The 25,075-nt window shown below is 53.3% G+C and overlaps 1 protein-coding gene across 3 annotated transcripts in view; it reads left to right on the top strand.

The window, feature by feature from the left end:
- Positions 1–25,075, top strand: part of IQSEC1 (IQ motif and Sec7 domain ArfGEF 1) — a 171,937-nt gene that overhangs the window by 48,712 nt on the left and 98,150 nt on the right. Inside the window, exon 1 of one of the 3 annotated variants that reach the window (XM_040463737.1) lies at positions 4,247–4,318. The exons of the other annotated variants lie outside the window; for them this stretch is intronic. The gene's annotated coding sequence lies outside the window, so the exon portion shown is untranslated. Of the gene's footprint in view, positions 1–4,246; positions 4,319–25,075 lie in introns of those variants that run through there. 3 annotated transcript variants of the gene reach the window in all.

The following is a 25,075-nucleotide window of genomic DNA, read 5'->3' as shown; positions in this document are numbered from 1 at the left end:
TTCCCTGTGTCTCATTCTCTCCTGTGGTTTCCGGGGACTGGCAGTATGGAAACCTCGAGGGCTGTTTACAGGATGCAGGGGGGCCCAGCACTGGGAGGCCCAGCACTGGGAGGCCCAGCCGTGCTCTGCCAGGGGCTCTCCCGCGCTCAGGAGGAGTTGCGCAGCCTCACAGAGCCCGGTAGACCAGCCTCTCCGTGCCTCAGTTGCCACATGTACAGCACAGGGGTAAAGGCACAGGGGCTAACTACCAGTCAGGGCTGTGGGGAAGAGCCTCTCATGGCTCGTGGTAAGTCCTCCAAGAGTGTTTTTTGGCCTGGTGGCCTGACAGCATCGCAGGGCTGGAAGGCAGCTCTGGGTGGGTGCAGACATCGTAATTGGCACCGGGTTGGCCCCCAAACCCGCACTTAGCACCTGTAAGTACAGGGCACCTCCATGGTTAGCTGGGGAGGACGGCCCTTAGGGGGCTCCAGGAGACTTGCTCTGCTCTCCGGACCCCCCCCACCCCATTTTGTTAGGAGGCCCCCGAGAGGGTGGAGGCTGCTCCCCGAGTCAGACAAACAGACAGACGGACAGAGCAGGCCCTCAGCGGGATCCCAGCCCCCTCAGCTGCCAGGGAAGACCTGAGTCAGCAGGTCTGCGGCCTGAGGCGGGGCTGGCGGCAGCCACAGTGACAAATTGGAGGGTTGCGATCGGACAGCACATAGTTTTCCACTTGCGTCTTCAGATTCCCCTCCGCCTGGGTCTGTCGCCCCTGGCCCGGACCCGCTCACATCTGGAAAAGCAAGAGGTGCGTGCGGGGAGCGGGCTGCTGGCCGGCCAGCCCTGGCCCCTTGCCCAGGGGTTCAGCGACTGCAGCCCAGAAGCTGGGGATGGGGTCTCTGGGACTTCAGCCCCAGGCCTCCGAGAGAGGACACCACACCTAGGAGCCCGGCACGCCGGGGCCCAGAGCGCAACGGTAGGTTGTATGAGGTACATTTTGGGGCGAGTTGCTAGACCCCCTCTGGGCCCGTTTCCTTGGGCAGCGGGTAATGAGAGGAGAACGGTGCCAGCTAGGTGCTCCTTGGGAAACTCACAGATGGGTTCTGTTGGCCCATCGCCCGGCGGAGCGTCTCCCTGTGATGCCCGCTCCCTTCTTCCCTCTCAGCCTCAGTGTTGAAGAGGCGGAGTGATGGAGTAGGGAGGACACGGGCTTGGCAGTCAGGCCTGCCTGGGTTCGAAACCCGGCACGGTCGCTTTCTGTTGTGTAAGTGACTTTTAGGGCTGTTCTGGGATGAAAGGAGTCGGGCCTGTAGGCCTGCCGGGGAAGGGTCGGTGCCGCGTGGTGGCCCTGTCTCTGAGCACCCACCTCCAGGGCCCTGTCTGTCGGAAGCCTTAGTCTGTGGTATTGGTAATCCTCAGCCTCCGGGGCCAGGCTGGAAAATCACTTTTGCATCTGGTGTTATTTTGGGAACGAGAGATCGTTTTGTGCCTTGAGGGCCCATGGGACATTTGAGCTGCCTGGTGGGCAGAGGCAGCCCGCTTGGGGTGCCGGTGGGGGTGGGGGGCGGGCAGGGGGCTCTGCTGAGCAAGCCCCGCCCCCACCCCTCCCCCACTGTGGTGTGTCTGAGGAGGAGGGCCTGGGAGCAGCTGGCAGCGGGTCTCTGGAAGCTTCCAGGGCGCTTCCCTGACAATTAGCCATCTGATGCCCCTCCGCGGGAGGCCCTGTGTGCACACACCTCCTGGGACACCGAGCTCACCGCCTCCCAGCCTGGACCATGCCTGGGCAGCTCTGATACAAGGAAATACTTTCCCACTTGGAGCTGACACCCCTCTTCCAATGATGCACCCCCCCCACACACACCCACACACACCGGGAGGGCACGGCCCTGCTCTCAGGGCCCCCAACCCATCCGCTTTGCCGTCCCGGGAGAGCCTGCAGTGGCCAGGATTCCCTGAGGCTGCGGATGGGGTCTCCAGTCCCCTCCCCACCTCCTTCCCCTTCTGGACAGGCCCAGACGATCCCTGTCCCTCCCTGAGCAGAGTCCGGGGCTGAGTATGGGACGGGGCAGGAGCTCCTGGGCAGGACTGCCACCTCCCTAAGCACACATGGATCCTTCTGGCAGCTGCTTTACCCTTTCATACATGGGACTTATTGCCTCAGCCCTGTCCTCCCCCCGCCCCCGCCCCTCCCCATCCCCCACTTCCAGTCTTTGTGTGGGGTTGAACACCTACTCTGTCCCTGGCACTGTGTCGGACGCTCATGTACAGCCTCCCATCCAGCCAGCTAAGGTCTACCCGTGAAGGCCACTATCCCACTGGACAGAGGAGGAACCTGGGGCTCCAGAGCCCCGAGTTACTGATCCCCATGCTGGGTCACTTGGTGAGGGCCGCACATGTCCTCTGAGCCGGGCAGGGAGATTGGGCATCTCGCTGGAAAAAGGCTTCATTCGGCCAGCGAGTAAATATTTGCTGGGCCCCTGCTCTGCATCAGGCCCGTGCCAGAGCCCTGGGAATATGGCAAGGAGTAAGGTGGCAGCCCAGGCCTCATGGAGCCGAACATTCGGGGCGGGGGTTGAGGGGGGCAGACAGAAACAGTAAACAGAGCAAAAGGATGAAGGTGCCTTCGGCCAGGGATTAAAGGAAAAGGATAAAACCGGGAAGGCTTTTCGAGTGAGGGGAGCAGAGAGGGCACGTGACCTGGGTGGTGAGGAAAGGCCTGTCCCAGCTGCGCACTGGCTGATGAGCAGACAAATGAAATGGGGTCTGTCCACACGACGGAGTGCCATGCAGCCGCGAAGAGAAATTAAGTGGTGCCCTGTGTCACAGCACAGAGCAGCCCTTGGAAACGTTATGCTAAGAGAGAAGCCGGAGCCACAAAAGACCACTGAGTGTGTGGACGTCCACAGTAGACAAGCCCACAGGGACAGGAAGTAGAGCGGTGATTGCCAGGGGCGGGGGGTGGGGCGCAGGCTGGCTGGGTGGGTAGGGGACAAGGACTGCTTAATGCAGACAGGGGTTCTCTTGGGGGATGATGAAAATGTTCTAATCTTAGGTTGCGGTGATGTGTCAGGCTCCGAATATCCTGAAACCATTGTATACTTTAAGTGGGTGGATTTTATAGAATATGAATTGTATCTCAATGAAAAGAAAGAAGTTGAAAAGACCTGTCTGCGGGGGTGGCATGGAGTCGAGAGGGGCAGGAAGGAGGAAGCTTCTGAAGACCTGGGGAAGAGCATTCCAGGCAGAGGGAACAGCAGGTGCAAAGGCCCTGAGACGGGAGCATGCCCGGTGTATTTGAAGGGCACGGAGGAGGCCCAGGAGGGAAGGGATGTGCAGTCCCCAAGTCTGTCAGTGCCAGATCCCTTTGAGGACTTGAGAGTTCACTGGGGTGGGGGAGAGACAGGGCAGGGTTTAAAGCAGGACGACATGGTGTTCTTTCTGTTTTCCAACCATCACTGGAGCTGCTGTAAGGAAATGAGACCGTGGAGAGGGCGGGGTGGGGGCTTGGAGGACGGGACACCAATGAGGAGGCAGCGGCTGCTGTCTAGAAGAGAGACGATGATTGATACCCAAAGGAGACAGACTGGCAGACAATGGCAGTGGGAATTCAGATGGGAACAGATTACTCCCTGATGGGGGGTGAGGAGGCTTCCTGGAGGAGGGGCCTGGACCGGGCCTCCAAGGGTGGGGGTGGGTGGGCCAGGCAGAGGGCCAGTGGTGATAGGGCTCTCCAGGGGGCACCACAGTGTGGGAGTGGGGCGCTGAGTCCCAGGAGGACATAAGGAGATGAGGTTGAACATCCCGCCCCTGCCACCCCAGTCCCAGGTGGCCGGAGCTGCTTTCAGAATAAGTAGGGCAGCGTCTCTCCAGGGCCACCTGTCACACACCTTTGTCCTGCTCGCTCAGGCCGGTCCTCAGTGAGAATGTTAGCGCCCCCGTGGCCAGAGACCCAGGCGGGACAGGCACTCCCAACAAAGCAGCCTCGCCAGAAACCCAAGTGGCCCTGAAACACGATCGGCCACACGAGACTGGCCAGGGAGGGAGCTGTATTATTTATTGGCCAGAGCTTCTGGGGCCTCCCTGCTGAAGGCGTGTGGACTGGCCAGACCTTGAAGAGACCACTGGGCAGTGTCTGGGGCCCAGTCAGAGGTGGGCGGGGGCCCCAGGGTGCCCAGCACCCTCTCCCCAGGGCGTGGTTTCCTTCATGCCGGCTGAGCAGGGAGGAAGTCAGACGTCAGGCTCTGCAGTGGGGAGGGCCCAGAGCTCGTCCCCAGGGGCCGTGGAGGCAGGCAGGGTGCCGGGGCTCCAGGAAGACCTCCACCCTCTCCCCTGTGACACTGTGAGTACCAACCATCTAGCTTGGGGGAGGGAGAGGGACTCAGCCACCTGAGAAACCGGGGGGTGGGGGGGGCTGCTGATGGCCAGGGCAGAGGGTCCCTGGGGCTCTCATCAGGGTTTGTGATGTTTCTTAGAACCGTTTTCTGTGACCTCTTCTCACTGCCTGGATGGCACAAAGGCCCACCCTGGGCCCAGGGAGCCCCAGGTGTTTCCCCAGAGCTGCCTCGAAGGGCAGCTTCAGCTGCAAGAGGGAGGTTCTCTCACTCCCCTGGGCATTAGACCAGCCCCAGGTCCTGGGGAGGGCAGAAGGTCTAGGGCTCCTCAGCCCACCCAGGCTGGTTGGTCCTAGGCCTAGGCACTCATAACCACCCTGAGGAGGAGCCACACCCATTTTACAGCTGAGTATACTGAGGCCCACAGAGGTTGCACGGTTGCTGAGGGCTCCTGGAAGGTAGTTGGTGCAGTTTCCTTCCCCCACTGCTACCCCCTCACCCCACAAGGCATACACTTTGAGCAAAAGAGGGCACGGGGCAGAGGGAGGAGAAGCTTCTTTCCAAAATGAGCCAGAGAGAAATCTTGAGGATCTGTAGATTCCCTGGGACCAGGAGGAACCTTGGGGACAGCCCCCATGTGGATGGACAGCTCTGGACACACTGAATGAGAAAGATTCAGTGAGCCTCTTTGGTGCTGTCCCTCGGGAAATCCCCTGTGGCAAGATGGGGAGCCCTGGGGCCACCTGCCCCACAGGGAGATTCCCCACTGAGCTCTGCTTCCCCATCTAACCTCGCTACAACCCTGGAAAGGAGAATGACTATCACGTTTGGGTGATGTGGAAACTTAGGCACAGAGATGTTAGGACATCTGTATGATGTCCCGCAGCAGGTGTAAGTTGGGGAGCCGGGGCTTGAACCCAGAGTGACTCTATGCCCCTCAGTGCATCATACAGTCTCTGTCTGGGGTACAGGGGCAGGGGTGAATGATCCCATGACTGTCCCATCACTGGGCCTCGGTTTTTCCACCTGTAGTGGGGTTGGACTCCAGTGCTAAGCAGGGAGCTGTCTGCCCCGGTTGGCCTCCAAGAGCTGGGGCTAGGCTCAAGGTAGGCTTGGCTGCAGAAGTGAGAACCCCCAGGGCAGCTCTCTGATCCCAGGTCAACAAAGCCTTCCTCTGATGCATCGGCAGAGCTCTCTATGACCCCAGTGAGCCAGAGGGCCGTGGGGGGACCCCAGGTGGTTTGGCAGCTCAGGGCCCAGGGCTCCGGCCTCCAGTTCAGCCGTCTCCAGCAGCTACCTGCCCCTGTTGGCCTCCGGGGTGCAAACTGGGGAGCCCAGCCAGGCAGGGGCCAGCACCTCTCCTGGGGGAAGGCCTCTTCCAGTCCTGAGGGAAGGGCAGATAGAATGTCACCAGGGGCCAGGACTGCCGGGCTCTGTGGCAGCCACCTCTTCTGGGCCACTGAGGATCTCAGGCAAGCAACTTTCTTTCCCTGTGAATGGCCACAGCAAGTCAGGAGCCTTGAGGGGGGTGTCTGGGGGGCTCAGTGGATTAAGTGTCCGACTCTTGATTTCGGCTCAGGTCACGATGTCCTGGCTTCGTGGGCCCGAGCCCCACATCAGGCTCTGTGCTGACAGCGCAGAGCCTGCTTGGGATTCTCTCTCTCTCTCTCTCTCTCTCTCTCTGCCCCTCCCCTGCTCGAGCTCTCTCTCTCTGTCTCTCTCCCAAAATAAATATAAACAAACTTAAAAAAAAAAAATAGAGACCAGGCAGTGGGTGGAGAGGGCGGCGGACGCCTGGGGCTCTAAGCAGAGACATGGTGAGCAGGGCCGAGCTTTGCTGTGTGCCTAGGGGGAGTCCGGGCTTTGAGGAGAGACGTGGGGCTTCCAGAGATGCTCCTTCCCCTGACACTTCTGGAAGTCCCCAGACCAAGTCCCACTTATGACATGACCCTCTTCAGCTCAGCTTTGCTTAAGGTCTTTCACACCTAACGGTCACATCGGACTTCTGACCCTCCAAGTCAGCTGCTGCCGTGTAAGGTGTTAGGGTCCCTGGTTTGGGTCCCAGCTCTGCAGGCCTGCCCGTGTGAGTCTGGGCAAGTCACAGGCCTCGCCTGAGCCTCCAGCTGTTGGAGCGTGAAAGATTGTTTCATGGCACCAAGTAAACTCAGGTTGGTGGGCCCTCTCCTCCTGGCCCCTCGCCCCCGTCGTACCTTGATGAGCCTGTATCCTTGGAGGCATGAGGGTTTTCCTTAGGCCTTTTCCTTGGGGACTGGACCCGTGTGGGACACAGGGTCCAAGAAGCCAACTGGGGCCCTCCCATCCCCCCGGGGCCTGCCTGTCTGAAGCCCACTCCCCTGGGCTCGGAGTGAGCAGAGACTGAGCAGGGCCCCCACCCCCATCATCAGACAGCCAAAACAGTCTGGCCTTAAATGGGAGGACTGACCAGGCGTGGGCAGGGTATGGGTGCAGCTCCACGCAGCCCCCCAAGCTGGGGCCTGCTGAGCACAGCACCTGTAGGCAGACGGTTGAGAGCAGGTCCCTTACGGGCCAGTGTGAAGCACCCCTGGGCCTTCTCCCTGAGTCTGTGAGGGAGGGGTTGTGAGCCCCACTTGAGGGATGAGCAAACCAGTGCCCAGAAAGCTATATGAGTGTGACTTCTGGGGGAAAGGAAAGAGGAGTCCGGCCAGGCAGAGTGGGGTGTCCAAGCTGTACCCAGCTTACAGAGAGCATCCAGGCACTTGTCAGGCTGCCAAAGTAGGTTGAGAGCCTTGACCTTGGTGTGAGTCTCAACCCTGCTACTCTCTTAGCTATTTGACCTGGGGTGTGTCAGGTTAGCCTCAGTCTGTCACTGAGGACCCTTGTTGTTGCAGGTAACAGAAAAGCCAAATCAAACAGGCTTAAGCCTAAAAGGGCTTCATTGGTTCATGGAACTGAAAAGCCTAGGGTGTGGCTCGCTTCAGGAACGGCTGGATCCAGGGGTTCACTTTATGTAATGGGTTTGGATGTCTCAGCTCTCACCTCTGCCTTCCTCCCTGCTGGCTCCATATTGAAGCAGGGCTGCTCTGTGTGGGGTCCCCAGCTCTGTGCTTGGCGTGCAGGGAATTCTCCCCAATCCAGCAACAGGCCAGCTTCAGGGGCCAGGCTGCAACCAGCAACACATGGTCTCTGTCTTGAGGATGTTGATAGTGCCCTGGGGGATATGGGACAAGAAAAGAGGAAGTTACCATGCAGGGTGATCAGAGCCTAGCCGGGTGTGAGCTCCAGAGCCAATGGGAGACCAGAGGAGTAATGTCAGTTTCACATCAGGATGGGTTCCCCAAAGTCTTCCTAGAAGAGATGACAGCCGAACGAGATTTTGAAAGCAGAGGAGGAGTTGGCTTGGGGAACAAGAAGTGAGGGGGCAGGGGCCCTGGGGTTCAGTGTGGTGTTCGGGCTGCTTCAGGACCCGCACACGGTGGGGTTGGCCAGGCCGTGGAGTTCCCAGTGGGGCTTAGAGGTCAGCACAGGTGGCGGGGGTGGGGCCAATTGGGCCTATATGTGGGCGAAAGGTGGCTCTGGCTTTAAGGCAATGAGGATGGGAAAGAATGAGCACGTACTGAGCACCTACTGTGTGCCTGTGACTTTCCATATGTTGCCTCGTTCCGGCTACACGACAGCCCCTGGAGGTTTCTCGTCCCCCCTGTGCAGAGATGGAAGCAGGTGCCAGAACAGACGGCCTATCGGAGTCAATCAGACCTATTTCCCCCCACAAACTTAGAGCTTTGCACTTAGCAACTGGCCAGGCTCGGTGGCCTCTGATCTGCCATTAAGAGGCTACTGGGATGCCACCTATGGTAGGGACATATGGGGAAGTCACCTTGTTCAAAACAGTTACATGTTGAAACACGTTCCCAGCAGACTAACCACTAAGACTCCCATCACACAGGCAGGGTGTTTGCCGGAAGCGAGCACAGTAAATCTGAAACCCGATGTCTGCAGGAGAGGGGGCACATCATAGCCCGTGGCCAGGTGTGAGCTGTGAAGCCTGAGACCCCCAGGCTGAAGTAGGTGTGGAGAGCCACAGCTCACGGGCGACCAGGGGAAACCAGCTTGAGTCTGAGCTTTAAGCTGCAAAGTTTTAGCCCACCCCTCAGCTGTCCCCTCACAGTGCGTTCACCTGTAGCTGAGATAAGCCAGGGAGAGGAACGTGGGGTGGGAGCAGGAAGACAGAGGGCCAGATCCCAGCCCCCCCTTTGGTTGCTATAACCCCTGTAAGCCTCAGTCTCCTCATCTGTAAAGTGAGGGCGTGCCATACGCAATGACATAGAAATAGCTCAATAAATGTCCAGGATGATTATCCCCAAGTAAAAGAAACATTCTCGGTTTGATTATGACATTTTTTAAAAATTGCCGGGGCGCCTGGGTGGCGCAATCGGTTAAGCGTCCGACTTCAGCCAGGTCACGATCTCGCGGTCCGTGAGTTCGAGCCCCGCGTCGGGCTCTGGGCTGATGGCTCGGAGCCTGGAGCCTGTTTCCGATTCTGTGTCTCCCTCTCTCTCTGCCCCTCCCCCATTCATGCTCTGTCTCTCTCTGTCCCAAAAATAAATAAAAAACGTTGAAAAAAAAAATTTAAAAATTGCCATTTTTGCAGCCACAGACTTGAGTCAAATGCGAAGCTGTTTGCTTCAGACTCTAGACCCCCCCCCCCCAAGAGCAAGCACGTGGTGGTTCAGCCTTGTGTCTGCTGGTCAGGCTTGAGGTTCAGGAAATGTACTCGGTGAGTTAAACCCAAATTTGGAACCTGTCCAATCGTAATTGATCCAAGGTTTTCATTTCTTAAAGGAGTTGGTAAGACAAAGTTTTTTGAACAGGGAAGAGAGAACGCTAGTGAACTGTACCCGGGTGATATACAGAGAGCGGAAGGAGGCTAGAGGCAGATGCCACTGACATTTCAGAGTGTTCTGTAGAAGGATACTGGGACAAGGTCTCTGGGAGAGTTGTCACCTGAGCCAGGTCTGAAGCGTGAATGAGAATTGGCCAAATGGAGAGTGGGAGAGAATTTGTAGGATGAGTCTACCACGGTGTGTTGGGGAACAGCCATCAGTCTTGGATGGTGTGGAACCTAGGAAGGTTGAAGACCAGAGTTGAGGGCCCAAAAAGGAGGCAGACGGGGCCCAGAGTCCAGAGTAGGCCTCTGGAGTTTTTAAGCAGGGAGGTTGCATTAACCAGCACCCTTTTGGTCACAAGTGACAAAAACAAATGAACAACCAGATAACAAAAACAGATGGTCTCGAGCCAAAAGCTGAATTCATTGCCTTCTGTTTCTGAAACAGGGAGGGCTTCAGGTACAGTTTGATTCAGGGGCTCAAGCTGGTGTCTCTGTTTTCATCTCTCCTGACTTCACTTCAGGGAGCCTCTCTGCCTGTGATTGCCCCAGCAGCCCCAGGTTTACAACTGTCTTGCAGCTAATAACACTGTGTAGAAACAGTTCCATCAGAGCTCCCAGAACAGACTCTCAGTGGTCTAGCTGGGGTCACATGCCGATCCCTGAACCAGGTGCTTTGGTTAGGGGGTGAAATATTCTAGAGTTAGAGATGGAGTCAGCTGACAAAAACTCGATGGACTAAGAGTGGAGGAGGGAAGACTCCCCAGAGAATATCGGGGTGCCTTACCTGAAGTGAGAGTGGAGGCTGGGAAGGCAAAAACATCCCGCATCCACCACTGTGACCTGAGAAGACCTGCCAGGTCTTCTGTTTGCACTCTGGGCTAGGTGACCTGATGTGCGTCATCCCTTCATGTCAGCCCCATGTGGCAGGGTTTCTTATGATCCCTATTTTGTAGATGAGAAAACGGAGGCTTAGGGATATAAAGTCACTCGCCCAGGGTCACAGCAAATGGCCTCTGACCCTAAATCTGCTGGACCCCAAAGCTGGGATTCTTAACCATCTGTTTCACTGCCTTTGGAGCTTTCAGATCTGAGTTTGGAGAAGATACCTTGGGAGCTTGAATGGAGGACAGACTGGCAAGGGAGAGACCAGAGGCAAAGGCTGGGGCAGGAGGCTGGTGCCGCACAGGCAGAGGGGAGAGGAAGGGACCCTAGGAGATAGAGGTACGGTTTGTACTGTCAGCCTAGCTTTCATTGTTGTTTTCTTTAAATTTTTTTTAATGTTTTATTTATTCTCAAGAGAGAGAGAGACAGAGACAGAGCATGAGTGAGGGAGGGGCAGAGAGAGAGGGAGACACAGAATCAGAAGCAGGTTCCAGGCTCTGAGCCATCAGCACAGAGCCCGATGCGGGGCTCCAACTCGGGAGCTGCGAGATCATGACCGGAGCTGAAGTCGGATACTTAACCGCCTGAGCCACCCAGGCACCCCTCGTTGTTGTTTTCTTATGTAGATAAATTTATCTAATCAGCAATATACACATTTGTATGTACACACATACACATACATACACACAGCCGCACTTTGTATATACACACACGTGTGTGTGTGTGTGTGTGTGTGTGTGTGTGTGTATACATACATATGGGCACACACATTCATAAGCATCCTAATTATTTTGCCTACTGGTTTCTATTTTGGGCAATCTTAGCAGGGGGATGCAAGGTGTGAGGCCCCTGGGCCTGGAGGCTGGACTTATGCTCAGGCTATGGGCACAGGGGCATTTCCTGGGGAATTTCCGGAGGAAGTGGTCAAAGGTCAGTAACCACCCACCTGGCTCAGGGCCAGCTTGGGGGGCAGGGCAGGATGGGGAAACAGCCACTCCTCAGTTCCCTTTTCAGCTCTAAGGCTCCCCAGGCAAGAGTCGGGCCTCCCCGATGATATCATACATGCCAGAAGTCATTCTGCCCACACCCTCATCGCACAAAGGGAAAACTGAGGCAGTTGGGGCACCGCACGCCTTAACTTTGTTCTCACCACGTGAGGAAGCCCAGTAGCCTGAGTACCCACCGTAGGGTATATGGACTGCTGCTTTGCTGTGTGGCCTAGGGTAAGTCACAGAGCTGCTCTGGGCCTCAGTTTTATATCTGCAAAATGGACCTATAATTACCTCCCAGAGTGGACCTCGGAAAAGCACCTGGCCCAGTGCCTGGCAGGTGTCAGTTAATGTTGGCTGTTACATTTTCTTCCTTTGTGTGGCGAACTCATAGAAGGGATGAATGGCTATGGGTCCTAGGAAAGAAAGCTTTCTTGTGTATAAGCTGCGTGGCCTTGGGCAAGTCACTTAACTTCTCTGGACCTCAGTTGCCTTATCTAGAAAATGGCTTGCTAATCACCACCTCAGAGGTTACGGAGAGGACTAACAACGCCAGCCCATGGGATGACCCCTTTTTCTCATATGTCTCCTTCCCACTGGGCAGCTGGGCATCCGCCTGCCCCCCACGGCTCCTCTTCCTGCCCTGGGAGTGGGCCAAGTGAGTTATTGTATTCATGAATCATTCAGCTAATATCTGCTGAGCACCTACTGTGTGCCAGGCACTGCTCAAAGCAATGAGAAAGTCAGACCAAGATCCCCTCCCCCTGGAGCTGCAAACAACTACACAGGATACTTTCAGACTTTGCAATGAGGAAAATAAATGGGTTGATGTGGGGGGAATGGCCTGGTGGAGACTACTTTATGGGTGGTCGGCAAGAGCCTCTCTGCAGAGGGCACCAGAGTAGAGGAGAGAAGGGGGATGGGCCCGGTGGCAGAGGGAGGAGCAGGGGCACAGCCCGCAGGGAATTCAGGCTCAAAGGAGAGAGGGGTTGGGGGCTTCTAGCACCCCCTCCCAGGAGAGGGAGTCCGGGTGGGCCGGACCTTGCTTCCCCCAGGTGTGAGAGCCTGAGGGTCGCCGTTGGGGGAGAGTCCACCTCATTTGTTAAGCATTTGCTGGAAGCTGGGCCCACCTGTGAAGGCTGATGGGGGGACGATAGGGGAGGGAGGACCTGTCCAGAGCCTGGTGGTCGCAAGCCACCTCTCTTGCTTGGCCTCGGAGCCCCAGACTGAGGGTGGCAGGTGGCAGGGGGACCCCAGGGGGAGGCCTCTGGGTTCAGCCCCAAACTCCAGAAACCTGTAAGAACCACACAAGTAACCACATTTCACCTTTAAGTACTGACACCACCCCAGCTTGGACTGCTAGTGCGTGTGCCCGAGGCGGGCCGTTGCCCCTCCCTGGGCTCTGGCCTCTTCTGGAGACACAGGAACACAAATAATAATGTCAGCTGTTGCTCGTGGAGCATCTGTGTGTGCGGGTGCTGATGGGCCCTTTGTTGTCTTCTGGTGTCTTATATTGTCACAGTGAGCTTTTCGGCACGGGGGGCGGGGGGGGGGGGTCTGTTGGACACGACTGACACCTGATATGGAAAGACTTTGTAGCTGGATTCTGGGATGTGTAGGAAACACAGGCCCCTTCTGTCCAAAACCAAACAAGTAAACCTGGTGCCGAAACCCTGAAGACGTTTGTCCCTAAAACGTCCTGCACCAGTGCGGGTCCCGTCGGTGCTGGCTCGGTCCTAGGCGTCAAAGGCAGACGCTGGCCGTGGCACAATGAAATCCTCCGGCTAACGTGGAGACTCGACTACCCACTACCCCAAAGGGGGTCTGTTTTTCTGCACCGCTTGTAACAGCCCCACTTTGTGGATGAAGAAACTGAGAGTGAAGTTAAGTCCCTTGGCCACGTTCCTTCACTAATGTCAGAGGTGGGATCTAAACCCGGGCTGGGACCCAGAGCTAGCCACGAACTCCATGACCTGCACCCTGCTCTGGGTCAGATGTGCTCATGGAGGGACTGGCACCTTCCTGGCCCACCGGAAAGGACTGGATGAATCTATAGAAATGTGTGTCACCACTCTCTCTGGTGGCTTCCCAGGAGGTACAGCATAGAAAGTCTATAAGGGTCTGGAGGGTCTATAAGAAACCATTCTCCCACAGGCCAGGGGATTCTGTGAGCTTGGCTGGGCAGGGGTGTCAAGGTGGGTCCCAAGGCAAGGTTAACACACTGTGGGGCGCCTGCCCAAGGGTGATGGGGTAAGAGGTGGGGCCCCAGAAACAGCCAGAGACGTCTGGGCTCGACTTCAAACAGTCAGGAAGCACATAACAAGCCACGTTTCATCTGCAAGCACAGATGCCCCAGATAAGTAGGCCACAATGAGCACCTCGAGGCTGCGTCACGACACCCCCTGACACACCCTGCTGGGTGACACCGGGGCACAAACAAGGCAAGGGGCCATGGTGGCCTGAGGAGGCTTCTCAGTGGCAACGGTAATGACAGTGACGTCCCGCCGTCTGAGCGCTGCCTGTGTGTCGAGCCCTACTCTGTGCTCATTTAATTCTCCCGGCAACCCCGTCTAGTCGGAATGCCTATCCTGTTCGGCAGACGGGGAAATGGAGGCACGCCAGATAACTTGTTCACATTTCTTGCTAGCTGGAAAGTGGCCGCGTCGGAGTTGGAACCCAGAATTGAGCTTTCCTTTGGGAACTGGAGGGCTGACCAGCGTAGTGGGTCAGATAAGTGGAGAGGTGTTCACAGGCTTCCTACTCTGGTGTCTGCCCTCCTCCCAGGTGGCAGCTGGTCCCCAGCTGGTGCCCCCACTGCTCCATCATCTGGAGGATGGACATGGCTGCTGGGCCAGTGTGGGAGAAGGGCCCCATCTGGTGCCTCCGGACAATATGTCTGCTGAAGGTGAAGTCCTTTGCTGACGGCTCCTGCACCCCCCACATCCTCACTGCGTGAAGATACGCGGTCCCTGTCTGTTGTGACAGCCCCCTGCCGGCTTCCCCTGGAGTTGGGAGTTGGAGGAGTGTCTATGGGGGCCTGCTGCCCTCAAGGTGGGGAGCTGGCTGGATCGCAGGGAGGACCAAGAAGCTGGCTCTGGGGAAGGGTGGGGCTGGCAAGAGTGACTTTGGGCAGGTGTCTATGTAAATGTGCCGGGAGCCGGGTGCTGCTGATTCGGAAACCCTCTACACCCGGGCTCATCGGGTCCTGGCTGCAACCAGTCAGAGCCTGCCCAGCCCACAGTGCAAACCTCAGGGCATCTCCCCAGGACAGCCTCCCTGTGGGGCAGAGAAGTTCCCCTGGGAGCTTCAGAGACTGCTCTGCCGAGGGTCCCGGGAAACGCTTCGGGGTGTGGTTCTGCTCCTGGGGCCTTAGGCTGGCCCTGAGCTAACACTGCCAGGCAGTCTCACTACTGACGAGTGTGGTGTACCTGTTTCATTTGGCTGTGTTCAAACCACCCAAGATGTAGTGGCTTACCACAGTGATTTCTTATTTTGCATGATTGTGTGGGTTAGAAAATCTGAGACCAGTTCCGCTGGTCTCATGGGACTCACTCATTCGCTGCACTCAGAGGACCTAGCCTGGAATATCCAAGATGGCCCCACGCGCATGTCTGTGGTTGGTGCTGAGGCACCGCAGGTCCCCTCCACATGGCCCCTTGCCTGCTCAGTGGGCAGCCCGCTTCTGTACAAGGGGTCCCCTCGGTTCCCCTCCACATGGTCCCCAGTGGACAACCATCTGCCATCCACTGGGGTCCAAGAGCAGTGTTCCACGAAGACGAACGTGGAGGTGCATGGCCTCCTGAGGCACAGTCTCAGAACCGGCACAACCATCACTCCTGCCACATTCGACTGCACAAAGAAATCATGTGGCCAAGGGGACAGGAAATAAACCCCCTCTGGGTGGGAAGAGGAGGGGACAAATCCCACTGCAGAGGGGCCTGGGAACCAGGATGGGGGCAATCTATAGGCATATTTTGTAATCACAGCATGTGTATCATTAGGATTTTGCTGGGCTCTTATCTTACAAAGGTTGGGATGAGCAAGCAAGTTCTGAAGTCATCATATGCAAAGCCCCAAAGCAGCCTGGTAAAATTACCCTTGAAGACCTGTCATATAGAGTCCCTAGTTTGTGTACCCGCCCTACAGGGAGCTCTGTGCCCACTGAAGTGTGTGGTCCTTGAGCAAGACCAGATGAAGGCAGCAAGGCTTGCCCAGGCATTCCAGCCATTGTGGTGAGAAAGGGACCCACAAATCCCCACTGGGAGTGCATGGGGTCCAAATCACTGCTCACCTTTGGAGGCTCCATTCTGTGTTACTATTAAGCCTGTAGAGCTGCACTGCCCCCATACAGAAGCTACTAGCCCTATGGGGCCATTTAAATTTTAACAGGTTAAATAAAATCTTTTTCAAACTCAGTTCCCCATCCGCACTAGCCACATTCCAAGCGCTCAGTGGTCCAACCGAGCCAACGAGTGGAGAGCGAGGGGTCAGCTGGCCTGAGCCCAACTCAGCCCCCTTCATTCAGCTGCCCTCCTACCTGCCCACCTTTGTAGTTACCCAGGCCTTGTGCTGGCTGCTTGGGACCCAGAAGTGACTCAGCCTTATCCCAGTTGCTGCTCTTGAGGGACTGATAACGCAAGGGGCCAGTATGTGAGCCGGGCCAGCCCTGCTGGGCATCCCTCCAGCCCCTGTGTCTGACCCGCCCTGCCCTCAGGGAAGCCAGGACCTGAGATGTGCTGAGTGGGGAGCCCTAGGGCCACGCCCTCTTGGAGCAAACCCCTAGCTCCAACACTGTCCTCCCCACCATGAAGCAAGGGGAGGCTCTGTTTGCACTCTCCAGGCTTTTCTAGTAAAAGCAGGATGCCTGTGAGAAACCTCCCCACCCCCATGGTGAGTATCCATGGCTGAAAAATTACAATAAGCCACTGAGAACCCATTTCAGATGAATTTGAAATCTATGAATTTTATTCACTGCAACAGCTTCTATTTTGGTTTGAAAGATGTTAATGTGTGAAACAGTATTTGTTTGGTCTACCAGCAGCGTTGGGTGTGCATATGGGATGGAAGATCCCCTAAAATAATTCAGGGGCTCCCAGCTTGGGAATCCCCGAAGCTTCCAGGATCGCAGTGGGGGGTGGGGCACCTTATGCTGTCTCTGTGTGGCCAGCACTTGGGCTAGCCCCATGCTGGCTTTTGTGGAGGGAGGGGAGTGAGGTTCTCCCTCGACACTCTGCCCTCCATTGCTACACCCCTCCATACCCACAGCCCGTAGCCACCCTCCTTACTATCCGTTCTCCTGGTTCTGTTCTGAGCTCTACCCATCGGAGGTGACCCAACATTTTTGCCCAGTCCCTCTAGGATGTGTGCCCCAGTGTCCAAAAGCTGTGACCCTCTTTTCTGCAGGGACGGAATTTGACTTCCTTATAATCCAGGGGAACAGAGGTGATTCAGACACCAATCCCTGCCCTCTAGGCTGGGGCCTGGGCACAGGCGAAGGGTTTCCACATCCCCTTCCTCCTGCTGCAGGACCCTTCCCTGCTCCTGGCTGGACATCAGCACCATGAAAGGAGGGACATTTGTGTGTGTGTGGCTCCCAGCTGATCCCTTGCACATAATAGACACTCAAATATTTGTTGGGTGAATGAATGAATGAATGCATGCAAGCTGAGGGGCACACAGGCATGTGTCCCAACCATGCCCTCTGGCTTCTGACTGTGTCTTCTTTTTGGAGGTCTCAGAGACATATGATGAGCAGGGGGCACCCCCTATGGGAGTTGCGATCACAACTAGATCAGTGTTTTTTTCTCCCTTTGGGGGTCCGTGGATTTATTCTCAGGAGTTTTCAGGTTCCGCACAATAATTTTTTTTTTTTTTGTGGATTCTTTAGGAGTTGCAAGAGTTGTTTGTAATAATTTCAATCACCAGGGAGACTTGCAAGAATAATATCCGAAACAAGTCCTCCCATGTACCCTTCACCCCAATTCATTATTACTAATGTTTTACCAAATATTTTCCCCCCAGAACTATTCGCGAGGTCATTGCAAACATGCAACATGATGACTTTTACTCCTGAATAATGCTTCAGTGTCTATTTCCTAAGAACAAGAACATTTGGTTACATAAACATGGTTCAATAGCCAAAGTCAAGAAGTGTAGCACTGATACAATACAGTTTATAGTCACCTTTACCAATTGTCTCAATAATGCCCTTTATGTCATTTTTCCCTGACCCAGGACGCCCCAGAGTCGTCACGTGTTCTCTTAAAGCTTTATGAAGATGCCATTTACATACCAGAAAATTCCCTTGTGTCAAGTGTCCCATCTCATGATCGTTGAGAGATATTGGTAGAGTTGTATACACATCATGATTTTAATTTTAAATTATCTCCATCACCCTGAAAAGAAGCCTCGTCGCTAGTTTCCGTCAATGCCTTGTCCCGCCTTCAGCCCCTGGCAACCGCTAATCTGCTTTTTGTCTCTATAGATTTGCCTTTCTGAGCATTTCATTATAAATGGAGTCATCCAATATGTGACCTTTTGGGTCTGGCTCCTTCCACTTGGTGTAATGTTTTCCAGGTTCGTCCATGTTGTAGAACGTGGCAGTATTTCATTCCTTTTTATGGCAATAATACTCCACTGTATGGATAGACCAGTTGATGGACGTTTGGGTTGCTTCCACTTTAGGGTTGTTATGAATAATACTGCTATGAATATATATATATATATAAGTTCTTACATGGGCATATGTTTTCATTTCTCTTGGGTAGATGTCTGGGAATAGAATTGAGGGGTCAGATGGTAACTCTATGCTTAACTTTTTTTTTTTTTAATGTTGATTTATTTTTGAGAGCGAGAGAGACAGAGTGTGAATGGGGGAAGGGCAGAGAGAGAGAGGGAGATGGGCTATCTCATTGTGGTTTTGATTTGCATTTCTCTGATGGCTACTGATGTTCAGCATCTTTTCATGTGCTTCTTGGCCATTCATGTACCTCCTCTGGTGAAAGACCCTATCAGACTTTTTGCCCATTTTAAAATTGTATTGTGTTCTTATTATTAAGTCACAGAGTTCTTTTCATGTTCTAAATACAAATCTTTGTGGGGTGTTTTGTTTTGTTTTGTGTTTTGGTTATATGACTTGTAAACATGTTCTCCTAGTCAGTGGCTTAAATTTTTTGCTTTCTTGATCGTGTCTTTTGAAATGTAAAAAGTTTTAATTTTGATAAAGTCCAATTTATCATTTTTTTTATTGCTTATGTGTTTGATATCTAAGAAATCATTATATCTAAGAAAAAAATCTAAGATATTTTTATATCTAAGAAATCATTTTATATCTAGGAAACTACTGCCCCACCTAAGGTGACAATGATTTACTCTTATGTTTTCTTCTAAGAGTTATATGGTTTTTTTTTTTAATTTTTTTTAGTTTGTTTTTTGAGAGAGAGAGAGAAAGAGCAGGGGAGGGGCAGAGAGAGGGAGAGAAAGAATCTCACTGTCAATGCAGAGCCCAATGTGGGGCTCAAACCCACGAACCATGAGATCATGACCTGAACGGAATCAACAGTCGGACGCTTAACCGGCTGAGCCAGCCAGGTGCCCCTATGGTTGTAACTCTTACATTTAGATCATTGATCATTTTGAGTTAATTTTTGTATATTATGGGAAGGGTCCAAATACATCCTTTTGCATGTAGACATTGTCCCAGTGCTATTTTTGAAGAAAGTATTCTCTCCAGTAAGTTCTCTCGACACCTTTGTGAAAAATCATTTGACCATGATACAGTCTTTTAAATGTCATTTTCATGAAAATGACAACCTTCTCTCATTTTAACAAAAGCATGTTCCCGATCATCTGGATGACTTTTTCTCTGGACTACTGAGGTAAACCAATCAGTTATTTTTATTTTGAGTGGTTCATGGTTTTCTCTTGCTTATTAGTAAGAACTCTTTATATATTGAGGAACCAAAGGAAGAGTATGTGCCAATATTTCATCTCGTGAAATAGCACCATGTACTCCAAAGGCAGTAAGTATAGCTTGACTTTGGGGGAAGCCACTGAAGATGGAACTAGGCAAAAAAGGCAGAAATGAGTTCTGATGCTAACCTGAGAAGTTTATGTAACCACACCAAAGTGAGTTCGCTCTTTGGTGAGTTAGAAACTGTACCAGGTTGAGCTGTCACACAAAGAAAACTTTTATTTGCAGCAAGTAAAATCATGGGGAATGGTTTCCAAATCTATGACTCCCTGAGAGAGGGTGAATGGGTTCCTTTAGTTTAGGGTTAGGATGAATAGTTAGGTAGGGAAGCCTTGTCATCCTATGTAGAGGGGAGCGTAAGGCGGTGTGTGCCCCTTAAAGAAAATGCCTATACACACATTGCATGTTATGTAAATGAGGCTGGGGCTCCTCCTTGGGCGGAGACTTAGTATTATAATGAGGTAAAGGTAATGGTACATCATTCCAGAAGTCACTCCTCAGTCCATCTGTGAGAGCTTGAGCTGGGGGGTTAGCTCAAAAGGTCTGGGTCATCTGGGCCAGTGGGAGGTCTTATCACAGCAGTCGCCATCACCCGAGGGGTGATTTCGGGTTTCTTTTGCCTGAATTAAGAGGTGAGCTGCAGGGATGCCTGGGTGGCTCAGTCAGTTAAGCGTCCGACTTTGGCTCAGGTCATGATCTCACAGTTTGTGAGTTCGAGCCCCGCATTGGTCTCTGTGCTGACAGCTCAGAGCCTGGAGTCTGCTTCGGATTTTGTGCCTCCTTCTCTCTCTGCCCCTCCCCCACTTGTGCTCTGTCTCTTATCAAAAATAAATAAACATTAAAAAAAATTTTTTTAAAGAGGTGAACTGCAAAGAAGAGCTTCAGGAGAGATGTCAAAGGTTAGTGAGTACAAGCAGGTGGGCAGTCAATGTCAGGTCTTGGGGGTCTAGCTGGTGACACTTAGACCTGAGTCCTACAGGTCACTGGGAACCCTAGAAGGGTCTTAAGCAAGAGAGGGATGTGATGAAATCTGTATTATTGAAAATTGCTTTAAGTAAGGGACATAATGGATGAAGGGAAAGGCTATGAGGGTAAATGGAGGCCAGAAAGTGCAAACTTTGAATGTCCAGCTGAAGAGTGTCAACTTGGCTTTGTGGGCAATGGGAAGCCACAGAACATTCTGGGTGATGACTGGGCGTGAACCAGAGGGTCAGTGGGGATGGAGAGCTGTCTGTGGAGGTGGGAAGGAATAGGACTGAGGCCAAGGCTGATCTCTGGATGGGGCAAGAGTTTCAGTTTCCCAGCATAAGGCTTTGCCCCACTGACATCTCAACCCCACATGGGTGCTCAGTGCTGTGTCATCTGTCCCTGCTCCCAGAGCTGACCTCCAACCCAGACAGATGGGACGTTGCTAGGGGTAACCTGGAGAGGAAATATGAACCAAGAGTTTCCGGGCAGGGCGCTGTGAGTGGAAGAAGAAAAAAGGAATAGCACATTGGCATGTCAGGAGGTGTCTTAGAAGTCATGTAAGCCTCTGTCCCCAGGGCAAACGACTATTGGCCTCTGCTCCCACAGGTCCAAGGGTGGCAAACCCTGTACCTCCACAGCAGCCTTTCCATAGCTGGTTAGCTCTTCTGGTGAGAAGGTTCTGGGGCTGGCATGGCATCAGAACTGTAAGGAGCCTTGGAACTCTTATCTCGCTCCACCTGTCCACTAGATAGAGGGGACCTTGATGCTCAGAGGGACACAATCCTACACCGAGGTCACAGAGGGAGTTGTCCCCAGCTTGTGTCAGAGCGGGCCCTAGAAACTCCCCGCCCAGTTTCAGAAATGATTGTTTTTGTCAACCTACTTTTCAAAACCCAGTAGTACACGCATACAGAGCAAACAAATTTTAAACAACATTTCCGTGAAAAGCCAGTCAGTCCCCTGCCCACTCCAGCCCCAACTCTCCATGACCTTTCTCAGGGTGCCTCTGTTCCAGCTTCTTAAACACCCGTGTCAGGGGTAACATATGCACGTACCTGCATGTGTACAAGACCCCTGCCTTTTTTACATAAAAAGTAACACACCAGGGGCGCCTGGGTGGCGCAGTCGGTTAAGCGTCCGACTTCAGCCAGGTCACGATCTCGCGGTTCGTGAGTTCGAGCCCCGCGTCGGGCTCTGGGCTGATGGCTCAGAGCCTGGAGCCTGTTTCCGATTCTGTGTCTCCCTCCCTCTCTGCCCCTCCCCCATTCATGCTCTGTCTCTCTCTGTCCCAAAAATAAACGTTGAAAAAAAAAAAAAAGTAACACACCATACCCTGTACCACACTTTGCTTTTCCCACTTACCAAAATGATCTTAGAGGTTGATCCTTAATCCATCCATGTATAGAAGACACTTTTTAAAAAAAAAATAGCTGCATAGGCTTCTATCATGGATGTATCCTAATGATAATCTGTTGAACGAGGCCCTCAAGGTGCATGTTAGGTAATAATAATAATAATGGTGATTTTTAGTCACTTTAAGAACAGTTACTCTTTTTAATCTAAGTTATCTAACTTAGTTATCTACTTTTTTTTAATTTTTTTTAACGTTTATTTATTTTTGAGACAGAGAGAGAGCATGAACGGGGGAGGATCAGAGAGAGGTAGACACAGAATCTGAAACAGGCTCCAGGCTCTGAGCTGTCAGCACAGAGCCCGACGCGGGGCTCGAACCCACAGACCGCGAGATCTGAGCCGAAGTCGGCCACTTAACCGACTGAGCCACCCAGGCACCCCCGTTATCTACTTTAAAAAAAGTTTTTAATGTTTATTTATTTTTGAGAGAGAGAGACAGAGTGCAAGAAGGGGAGGGGCAGAGAGACAGAGGGAGACACAGACTCTGAAGCAGCCTCCAGCCTCTGAGCTGTCAGTACAGAGCCCAACACGGGGCTCGAACTCACGGACCTTAGCCCACTGAGCTACCCAGGCACCCCTAGTTATCTACTGTTAAAATCTAAGCGAATCTAATGCATGTAAAGAAGATTTTATTGGCTCATGAGGCTGTGTCTGTGTCCAGATAACCCCTAGTGACTTTTTAAAAATCAATGAGCCCTCAGACTCCTCATATACCCATTCCACACCAGCACCCCGCCCCCCCACCATTCTCCCATAGGGCGGTCACCACTGTTTGTTTTGGTGTGCGTGTAACCTCTTGGGAGAAAAATTAGGAACTCCCAATACACATATATGTATAACCTTTAAAAAAATGTATGCAAAAGGGGTCATAACATACACAGTCTTCTGTCTCTTGCATTTTTCACGAGAATTGCACCTTGAAGATTTGTCCACCCCAGGGCAAAGTCTTGGCTTTGGTGTCTTCATGCAGCCTCTTCGTCCCCTCCTGTTGGACATCAGAGGTTCTCCTCTTTGCTTACCTTACACGGAAGACTGTTGACCATCCTTATATTTTTATATTAGCATGCTCTCTAGCTTTGCCAGATCGCCCTTCAGAAAAATGGACTACCTTGCCCCTCACCCAACAGTGTTTGTGAGTGTGTGCATTTCCCCCCACTTTCAACAGCAAAAGTATCACCAAACTTGTTCGTTTTTGCCAACTTGGTAGGTTAAAAAAAAAAAAAAGTGACTCGCATGCTCTATTTTGATTCGTATTTCTTTAATATGCATTTAATTACCAGCGGCATTGAATATCTTTCCATGAATTGCTTGTTCATATCCTTTGCTCTTCTTTTCTAATCGGTTATTCATCTCTTCCTATCGACGTGAAAGAGCTCATTCTGGGTCAGGAAAATGAACATTCATCTCATTTTCTTCAATTTACTTCTGGCATCTGTGCTGCAGATAATTTTTTTTTTTTAAGTTTGCCGTGTGTCCTTTTTAACTTTGTGGGGTTTTTTTATTCTGTTCAGAAGTTTTAATTCTCACATAGGTAAATTTATTACTATTTTCCTTCGTGGTTTCTGGAAATAAAAATATTTATACAGTGCACTTTGCACAACCTTTTCACACAGTATCATGGTTGATCTGCACAGCAGCCTTTGAAGCGAGGCAGGGTGGGGATTTTTATCATTCGTTTCATTTTATAGATGAGTCCACATGAGGCTCAGAAAGGTGAGAGGACTCGCCCAGGCTGCATAGTTTCTAGAACCCTTGCTGTTCTCACTTCCCTCACCTGCTTTCCAATTAACCAAAGAACACACTCCTGGCACTGATAACAAGAGGATGTGTCTTCTCTAGAAGAACGTCATCAGTTATTAAAACCACAAGCATCTTTTCTTCCTTTAGATGCTCTTTTTAAAAACGTTTTGGAAATTATAAAGTTCATTCATAGTTCTTAAAAACAAAACCTCCAACGTACAGAAGAATGTAACAGGAGGCTCGGGATGGGGACACATGCTCTGCCCCAAAAGTCTACTCCCGGTGGCCACTGTCCAGTTTGCCGTGAGCATCAATAAGGTGCCACGAGGTGAGGAAGAGCCACCAGGAGCTGGACTGCTCCTTTATTCACCTGTCACTAGTGCCTGTATACTCCAGGAATGCCTTAGACACTCAGTAAACGCTGCAAGGCAAGAGACTGAGGTGGTCAGGTGCCCTTTTTTCATAAGTCTGTGTTCAAATCCCAGCTCAGACACTTAGCAGTTGTGTGAGCCTGGAAAGGTGAATTACCCTCTCTGAGCTATAGTGTCCTTGTCTATGAAATTGGGATAGTAGTTCTACCGCAAGTAAATGAACTAAGTCCCATAAAGTGCTGAACAAAATGTCTACCTCTCGCCTCTGATCTGTCGGTTCCTTCCTCCATCTGCTGCCTACTCCAACCTGGTCCCCATATCCAGGGTCATGAGATAGCAAAGCTGAAAATCAGGCTCCTTCCCTCCCAGAAGCCCAGAGAGGGGAAGTGCCTTGCCCAAGGTCATGCAGCCCGTGGGTGGCAGGGCCCGCAAAGACTCCAGTCTCCTGACTCATTACATCACTAAGGCTGCTTCCCCACGGCTGGACCACTGCAGACGCGTCCCTCTGGCCTCCTGTCTCGCCCCTTCTGGCCACCAGGGGGCGTTTCCTAACTCACAGCCCAAACAGCTGAGGTCCTGGCTGCAAACTGGTCGGGGGCTCCCCGCCGCCTAGGAACGAACGGAAGATGCTCTTTATTTGGCCTGGTGTTCAAGGCTCTCAGAACCCGCCTTCTCTCCCATACATACACACCGGACAATGCGCATTCCCATCCTTGGTTTATCCTTAAGCACCCTCCTCCTGGAGCTTCGGCCCCCACCCTGCCCCTTTTAGGCCCAGCCTCTCCTCTTTAGGCCACTTCTTCCCCAGGTATCGGGTCCCTCTCTCAAACTGTGCCACCCCATCCTCTAGGAGAGTTGCCACACCACTGAGGCCCATCCCCAGCATTCAGCTGGTGCTGAGTCAACGTTTGCTGTTGGGTAAGCCGCGCAGCCGGCAGGCAGAGACCCTCCCCCCAGACTGCGAGGGGCGTTGTGTCCTGGAAGGGACTCAGAGGGACGTGGTGCCAGGGTGGGTGTGAGCATCCCGCTCCCGCTGTGCAACTCCGGACCAGTGGCTGCCCCTCTCTGAGCCTTGGTTTTCTCATCTGTGAACCGGGAAGGCTGGGGGGGGGGGGGTGCTGGGCATTGCCTGCCTGCTGGGGCTGCATTTCTCCGGGGGAGGGGCCGAGGGACTTGGCCTGAGGTCGCGGTTACTAGGTGTTTATGTGAGGGTCTCCGGGAGTGAGGGAAATGCTGGGGCCACAGTGCGCGCTCCAACGCGCCTGGACCTTGTGTACCCGGCTCCCCCAGCCAGAGGCTGCAGCGGCCCCACCAACCCGAGCGCCCTCACCTTGTCCCCGCTCGGGTGACGTCGGCGGCCGGGGCGGCACCCACCCTCCCCACCGCCCCCGCCCCCCCCCCACACACACACATACACCTTTCCAAGGGGGTAAACTGAGGCTGGCGTGGCGAGGCCTCAGCCAAGGTCACGGCGCGCGGTAGCGGAGAGGGCAGAAGGGCCGGCGGTGCTCGGGCTCGGGCTTGGGCTCGGGCTCGGGCTGCTGACGCCCCCGGGCCCCCCC

Source organism: Herpailurus yagouaroundi, unplaced genomic scaffold (assembly GCF_014898765.1).
Source record: "Herpailurus yagouaroundi ecotype Mexico unplaced genomic scaffold, PumYag 419, whole genome shotgun sequence".
Classification (NCBI taxonomy): domain Eukaryota; kingdom Metazoa; phylum Chordata; class Mammalia; order Carnivora; family Felidae; genus Herpailurus; species Herpailurus yagouaroundi.
The sequence above is the reverse complement of the archived record's forward strand: the minus strand, read 5'-3'. Positions and strand labels throughout refer to the sequence as shown.